Genomic DNA, 8,327 nt, shown 5'->3' on the forward strand with positions numbered 1-8,327 from the left:
TCTTAGCTTGGGGTTGGCATGCTGCTGAGGCTGATAGTTTGGGCAGAATGGAGGAGTCTTGTACTGTTGCTACTAATAGTTAGGCCTTGTCGTGCGGATTGCCACACAGTGCCTTCTGGCTGCTGGAACTTCCATTGCCCATCAGCTTACGCTTGCGGGTGTCATCCATTGCACGACGCTCGTCCTCCAGCATGAGGGCCTTGTTCACTAGATCACAAAAGGTCTGGTAGTCACAGACAACAAGCTGATATTGTAGCGACTTCTGAAGCCCTTCCATGAAGCGTTCCACCTTTGCAGATTTAGTGTTGATGCTTCTGGTGCGTACCTCCACAAGAGGTTAAACTTCTGCAAGTATTCCTTGACTCCTCCGATGCCTTGCTTCAGAGCACGGAACTCCCACTTCTTAATAGTCATCATCCCAGGGGAATGTGAGCAGCACGGAACCCGTCCTTGAAGACAACCCAAGTGATAGCCTGCCCGTCCCGCATAATTTGGAACCCATGCCACCAAGCCCTGGCCGTGCCTCCGGGACAGTAAAAAGCATAGAGGACTTTCTTGCGATCGTTGGTGCACTTAACTACCGCGAGGAGATCTTCAATGGTGTGGATCCGATCATTGGCATCCAGGGGCTCAATTGTCTCCGTGAATATGGGGGGCGTACTCCTCATGAACTCAGGGTGACCGTCGACATTTCCTCCCTGCGACGGGTTGTTCACTAGGACTTGAACCAACTGCTGGATGGCGGTGTTGTTGGCTTGGCGTTCCTCTGAGAGAGCTTGAAAGAACTGAGCGACAGTCATATTCTCTGGAGGAGGTGGTGGCGGGGGAATGTTGCCTTGCTGCTGCTCGGGTTGATCTTCGGCTTGGGCAGACCCACCATGTGGTGCCCCGCCTTATTACCGCTGTAGCCAGACGGTCCCCACGCATACCAGCCCAGGAAATCACTCTGGCATACGCTTTTACAACAAGTATCATGAACATGGGCATTTCTATACATAGATGTAAGGGTCTTAGCAAGCACTGAAATTGTCGGTAACAAGTGATTGTGTGGTGAGATGATTCGTAGCAAGCAACAAGTAACAAAAGTAGCAACGGTGCAGAAAAGTGGCCCAATCCCTTTTGTAGCAAGGGACGAGCCTGGACAAAGTCTTCTAGGAGGAAAAACACTCCCGAGGACACACGGGAATTTCTGTCATGCTAGTTTCATCATGTTCATATGATTCTCGTTCGTTACTTTGATAGTTTGATATTTTGGTGGACCGGCGCTTGGGTACTTCCCTTACTTGGACAAGCATCCCACTTATTATTAACCCCTCTCGCAAGCATCTGCAACTACGAAACAAGAATTAAGACAAAGTATAACCATAGCATTAAACTAGTGGATCCAAATCAGCCCCTTACGAAGCAAAGCATAAACTTGGGTTTAAGCTTCTGTCACTCTAGAAACCCATCATGTACTTACTACTTCCCAATGCCTTCCTCTAGGCCCAAATAATGGTGAAGTGTTATGTAGTTGACGTTCACATAACACCACTAGAGGAAAAACAACATACAACATATCAAAATACCGAACGAATACCAAATTCACATGACTATTATTAGCATGACTTATCCCATGTCCTGAGGAACAAAAGTAACTACTCACAAAGCATAATCATAATCATGATCAGAGGCGTAATGAGTAGCATCAAGGATCTGAACATAAACTCCTCCACCAAGTAATCCAACTAGCATCAACTACAAAGAGTAATCAACACTACTAGCAACCTTACAAGTACCAATCGGAGTCGCGAGACGGAGATTGGTTACAAGAGATGAACTAGGGTTTGGAGATGAGATGGTGCTGATGAAGATGTTGATGGAGAGGAGTCCCCTCCAATGAGAGGAGTGTTTGTGATGACGATGGCAACGATTTCCACCTCCGGGAGGGAAGTTTCCCACGCAAGATCGTCCTGGCGGAGCTCTAGATTGGTTCTGCCCAAGTTCCGCCTTGTGGCGGCGGCGAAACCACGAAAAAGCTCCCTCTGATTTTTTCCTGGACGAAACCCTCCATATAGCAAAACAGGGGGGCTAGTGGGCCAGTGGGCTGCCCACAAGCCCTCATGGCGCGGCCTGGGGGGTGGCCGCGCCGTGCAGGCTTGTGGGCACCCCCTGGTGCCCCTCCGGCACTTCTTCGGCCCAGTATTTTTTATAAATTGGGAAAAAAAATCTCCGTTGATTTTCACGGCGTTTGGAGTTGCGCAAAATAGGTATCTAAACTTTGCTCCACTTTCAGGCCAGAATTCCAGTTGCCCGTATTCTCCCTCTTCATGTAAACCTTGCAAAATAAGAGAGAAAAGGCATAAGAATAGTACCGTGAAGTGAAATAATAGCCCAAGAAGCGACGAATATCAACATGAAAACATGATGCAAAATTGACGTATCAACTCCCCCATGCTTAGACCTCGCTTGTCCTCAAGCAAAAGCCGAGCTCAATGAATATGTCCACATGTTTAGGGAGAGAGGTGTCAACAAACCAAGATACGAACATGCATGCATCATGATCATGATCAGAACAGCCATACCAACATATAATCTCTCATGCTAAAGTGATAACTCTTTCACAAAGTAAAGCATGGATCAAGAACCTTACCGATAAGTAACAACCGATAGCCTTTAGTCATTGAAGCAATTGCAATTTATCACAACATCAGAAAGAGTCAAGTAAGAGCTTGTAAAGCAAATCCACATACTCAGTCATTCTTTCGTTCTCTACAATTGCTACAACTTACGTGGTACTCATGAGATCAAAGTTTCAGCTGAACACAGACAAAGATAGGGACTTATATTTGCCTCCCAACTGCTTACCTCAAGGGTAATGTCAACAATAATAATTCACGAATACTTACCTCCAAGTTGACATATGAATGTAGATCTTCCCCAAGCATGTGAAGGTAGCCAAGACAAAGATAAAATAGGGAATTGGTGAAGATCACCATGACTCTTTCAAGGGGAAAAAGTAAAGGTACAAGATAGGCCCTTCGCTTCTGAGGTTTGGATGCATGTCCTCTTAGTGCAGAGGAACGTCACTTTATATTGCCCCCTGTGATAAAGAATTTTATTATGCAATATGTCGCTTTTATGTCTTCCTCATCACAGGTTCGTATAAAGCTTATTTTCCACACACTAATAAATCATACATATTATAGAGCAATTTTTATTGCTTGCACCAATGACAACTTACTTGAGGGATCTTATTCAATCCATAGGTAGGTATGGTGGACACTCATGGCAAAACTGGTTTGAAGGTTTATGGATGCACAAGTAGTATATCTACTTAGTGCGGGAGGTTTTGGCTAATATGAGGTGGAAGCAATCGTCACATGCTAAGGGATCTCTAATCATATAACATTGTTCAGAGTCAAGCAAACACAATTCATTACGTTGTCTTCCTTGTCCAACATCTACTTCTAGGCATGCAATAGTTTGATGAGTGTTCACAATCATAGATGGTGTCAGAGATGATATATTTATATGTGAACCTGTCCTTCTTTATCACTTCGTATTAATTGCAACAATGACCAAGGTCTACGTTTGCCAATCCTCAACAAGTTTCAATCCTCATTCTTTTTATATGTGAAGCCATCACTTCCCATAAGATCATTACATGATCTTTCATGCTTTTGTTCTATTCTCACTCTTTTGATCATGGCAAGAGGCAAAGCCCTTCAACTAAGACACTCTTTATTATATGGCTCACGAGCAAGAATACAACGGGGGTGACACAAAGCAAAAATCAAGACTAAAACACTAAGACTTTTACTCTACTAGGAAAAGAGAAAACTGAAAAGGAAAACTAAAACAAAAGGTAAGGGAAAAAGATGTGATGGTGATACGATACCGGGGCAACTCCCCCAAGCTTGGTAGAAGCCAAGGGGATTGCCCATACCAATGCTCATTTGTCTTCCTTTGGTGGTGATGGTGGTGGAGTTGTTGAAGAGGTCTTGAGCTTGTTTGATTTCCACTTGAGCATAAAATTCTGCTCCCTCAGATCATCATTTTCCTCTTCAAGCTTCAACACCCTTTGGCATAATTCCTGCTTACTCTCCTGCAAGAAATGAAAAGGGATAAACAAGGTATTAGGCTTCTTTCTTGAGTCAGGGAGGCTCGACTTCTTGAACTACACATGAGTGTGTCCAGGTTGAGGTAGAGGAGCCTCCTCTTCATCAGAACTTGTTTGTTCCTTCCCCTTCGCATCATAATCTTTTTCCTCATCAGTGGTCCAGCCATAAGTATCCAAGTCCCCATAGACCTTGGGGTTAGCAAGGTAATCTCCCACATAGCTCTCCCCCTCGGAATCCTGAGAAGACATCTTGACCTAGATCTGCGACAGAAAACAGGCTCGAAATGAAAAACAGAGGAAATCTGCGTGATGCAGGGGTCAGACCAAACAGAAGTATATGTAATGATTTTTTCAGACCAGAAGGAGTACCGTGCACGAAAATGGAGTCCGGGAGGCGCACGAGGTGGCCACAAGCCCTCACGACGCGGCCAGGGGTGGGCCCGTGCCGTGCAGGCTTGTCGCCTCCTCGTGCACTTTTCGGACTACTTCTAATTTTTGTATTTTTTCCAATATTCCAAAACGGAGAAAATTTCCTATTGGAAAAGTTTTGGACTCTGTTTTCTTACCAATCACATACCTCTTCGTTTCCGGAGTCTGAAACAGGCTGATAAATGTCCCTTAGGTATTCCTCCGGAGTTATGATATTGATGATATTGCTTTCAACATTTATGAGAGTACCTGAGATATAATGCTTGATTCTCTGCCCATTTAGCACTCTCGGACAATTACCTTCCTTGTTGTTGATCTAGATAGCACCGGAACGATATACTTCCGCAACAACGTAGGGACCTTCCCACTTAGAGAGGAGCTTGTCTACAAAGAATCTTAAACAACAGTTATATAGCAGGACATAATCACCTACACGGAACTCACTGTTTTGTACCCTCTTATCACGCCACCTCTTAACCTTCTCTTTGAAGAGCTTTGCATTCTCATATGCTTGAGATCTCCGCTCATCAAGCGAGCTAATGTCAAATAACCTCTTCTCACCGGCAAGTTTGAAATCAAAGTTGAGCTCTTTGATTGCCCAATAAGCTTTATGCTCTAGCGCAAGAGGTAAGTGACATGCTTTCCCATACACCATTCTGTACGGAGACATGCCCATGGGATTCTTATAGGCAGTTCTATAAGCCCACACTTCATTCATGTTGACAGTCTTTTGCAGAATTAGTTTAATCTCTCTGTTACTTAGCTCTACTTGACCACTGGACAGAGGGTGATAGGGAGACGCAATTCTATGGTTGACATCGTACTTAGCAAGCGTTTTACCGAAAGCACCATGAATGAAGTGTGAACCACCGTCAGTCATTAGATATCTAGGGACTCCAAATCTAGGGAAGATAACTTCTTTCAGCATCTTGATAGAAGTGTTGTGATCAGCACTACTAGTGGGGATAGCTTCTACCCACTTAGTGACGTAATCAACAGCAACTAAGATGTGAGTATAACCGTTGGATTTTGGAAAAGGTCCCATATAATCAAAGCCCCAGACATCAAATGGTTCAATGACAAGTGAATGGTTCATAGGCATTTCCTGACGTTTGCTAATATTACCTATTCTTTGACATTCGTCACAAGACAAGACAAACTTACGGGCATCCTTGAAGAGAGTGGGCCAAGAGAAACCTAATTGCAATACCTTGTGTGCAGTTCTATCTCCCGCATGGTGTCCTCCATAGGACTCGAAGTGACACTTCTGTAGGATCTATCCCTGTTCATGCTCAGGTACACAACATCTAATAACACCATCTACTCCTTCCTTATACAAGTGAGGATCATCCCAAAAGTAGTGTCTCAAGTTAAAGAAGAATTTCTTCTTTTGCTGGTACGTGAAACTAGGTGGTATGTATTTGGCAACGATATAGTTCACATAATCAGCCTACCACCGTGCACTACGTGAAGCATTGATGACATTCATTGGCTCATCGGGAAAGCTATCATCAATAGGTTGTGGGTCATCAAGAATGTTCTTCAACCTAGACAAGTTATCTGCTACTGGGTTATCAGCACACTTTCTGTCGACAATGTGCAAATCAAATTCTTGTAGCAAGAGAAACCATCTGATAAGTCTAGGTTTAGCGTCCTTCTTCTCCATGAGGTACTTAATAGCAACATGATCAGTGTGAATAGTAACTTTGGAATCAACTATGTAAGACCTGAACTTTTCACATGCAAACACGACTGCTAAAAATTCCTTCTCCGTAGTAGCATAGTTTCTCTAGGCATTGTCTAGAGTCTACTAGCATAGTGAATAACATTCAACTTCTTATCAACTCTTTGCCCTAGAACAGCACCAACAACATAATCACTAGCATCACACATGATCTCAAAAGGCAAGTTCCAATCAGGTGGTTGTACAATAGGTGCAGTTATCAAAGCCCTCTTAAGTATTTCGAAGGCTTCCTCACAATCATCGTCAAAGACAAAAGGAATATCCTTTTCCAAGAGATTGGTAAGAGGCCTAGAAATCTTAGAGAAGTCTTTAATGAACCTTCAATAGAAACCAACAGGACCAAGGAAACTTCTTATACCTTTGATATATGTGGGGTATGGCATTTTCTCGATTGCATCAACCTTAGCCTTATCGACTTCAATACCTCTTTCAGAAATTTTATGTCCTAAGATGATGCCTTCATTAACCATAAAGTGGCACTTCTCCCAATTCAAGACAAGATTGGTGTCTTTACATCTCTGTAAGACTCGATCAAGGTTGCTGAGGCAATCATCAAAGGAAGACCCATAAACGAAGAAGTCATCCATGAAAACCTCAACAATCTTTTCACAAAAGTCGGAGAATATAGCCATCATACATCTCTGAAAGGTGGCAGGTGCATTACATAAACCAAAAGGCATACGTCTATAAGCAAAGGTACCGAAAGGGTAGGTGAAAGTGGTTTTCTCCTGATCAGATTGTGCAACTGTTATTTGGGAGAAACTAGAATAACCGTCTAGAAAGCAGAAGTGTGTGTGTTTGGACAACCTTTCTAGCATTTGGTCGATAAAAGGCAGAGGGTAATGATCTTTCCTAGTCGCCTTATTCAACTTACGAAAATCAATCACCATCCTATAGCCAGTAATAATCCTCCGTGGGATCAACTCATCCTTACCATTAGGGACAACGGTGATGCCTCCCTTCTTAGGAACGCAATGCACCAGACTCACCCAATCACTATGAGCAACATGATAGATAATACCCACTTCTAGGAGCTTTAGTATTTCTTTCTCACTATTTCTTTCATCTTAGGATTTAATATCCTTTGATGATCCGCAACTGGTTTGAAATCAGGATCAGTTTTGATCTTGTGCTTAAGATCATCAAGAGTATATCCTATAGCAGCACGGTGCTTCCTCAGAGTTTTTGGTAACTTCTTTTCTTCATGCTCCGAGAGGCTAGCACTAATAATAATAGGATATATGTCTTTTTCATCAAGATAGGCATATTGTTTAAGCTCGAACAAAGGATCACCCTTTGGTGGGGGTGGATCCCAAAGCAGTTCAACGGGCATATTATTCTTAAGGATAGGATATTGTTCTAAGAAAACTCTATCTATTTCATCCCTTTCATCCATATGCATATCATTTTCATGCTCAAGCAAGTATTTCTCTAAGGGATCAGTAGGAGGCACGGAAATAGAGGCTAAGGCAATAATTTCATCCCTACTAGGCCACACCTTTTCATGAGGTTGTCTAACAAACTTAGATAAATTGAACTCGTGTGACACACCTTCAAAGCCAACAGTGACAGTTTGCTTCTCACAATCAATATGAGCATTGACAGTATTGAGAAAAGGTCTACTAAATATGATGGGACATAAGCTATCTTGAGCGGTAGCAAGAACAAGGAAATCAGCAGGATACTTCATTTTACCACACAAGTCTTCAACATCCCTAACAATTCCCACAGGGTAGACAGTATCTCTATTGGCAAGCTGAATAGTGACATCTATAGGTTCTATCTCAACAGGTGCAATCTCATCTTTGACTTCATCGTATAAGGATTGAGGTATTGCACTAACACTAGCAACCAAGTCACATAAACCATGATAACAATGATCTCCTATCTTAACAGAAACCACAGGCATGCCAACAACAGGCCTATGTTTGTCTCTAACGTGAGGTTTAGCAATTCTAGCAGCATCTTCACAAAAGTGAATATTATATCCCTCAACTTCTTCAGACAGAAGATCTTTTATAATAGCAATGCTAGGTTCAACTCTAATTTTCT

This window comes from Hordeum vulgare, chromosome 4H, assembly GCF_904849725.1.
Source record: "Hordeum vulgare subsp. vulgare chromosome 4H, MorexV3_pseudomolecules_assembly, whole genome shotgun sequence".
Lineage (NCBI taxonomy): Eukaryota > Viridiplantae > Streptophyta > Magnoliopsida > Poales > Poaceae > Hordeum > Hordeum vulgare.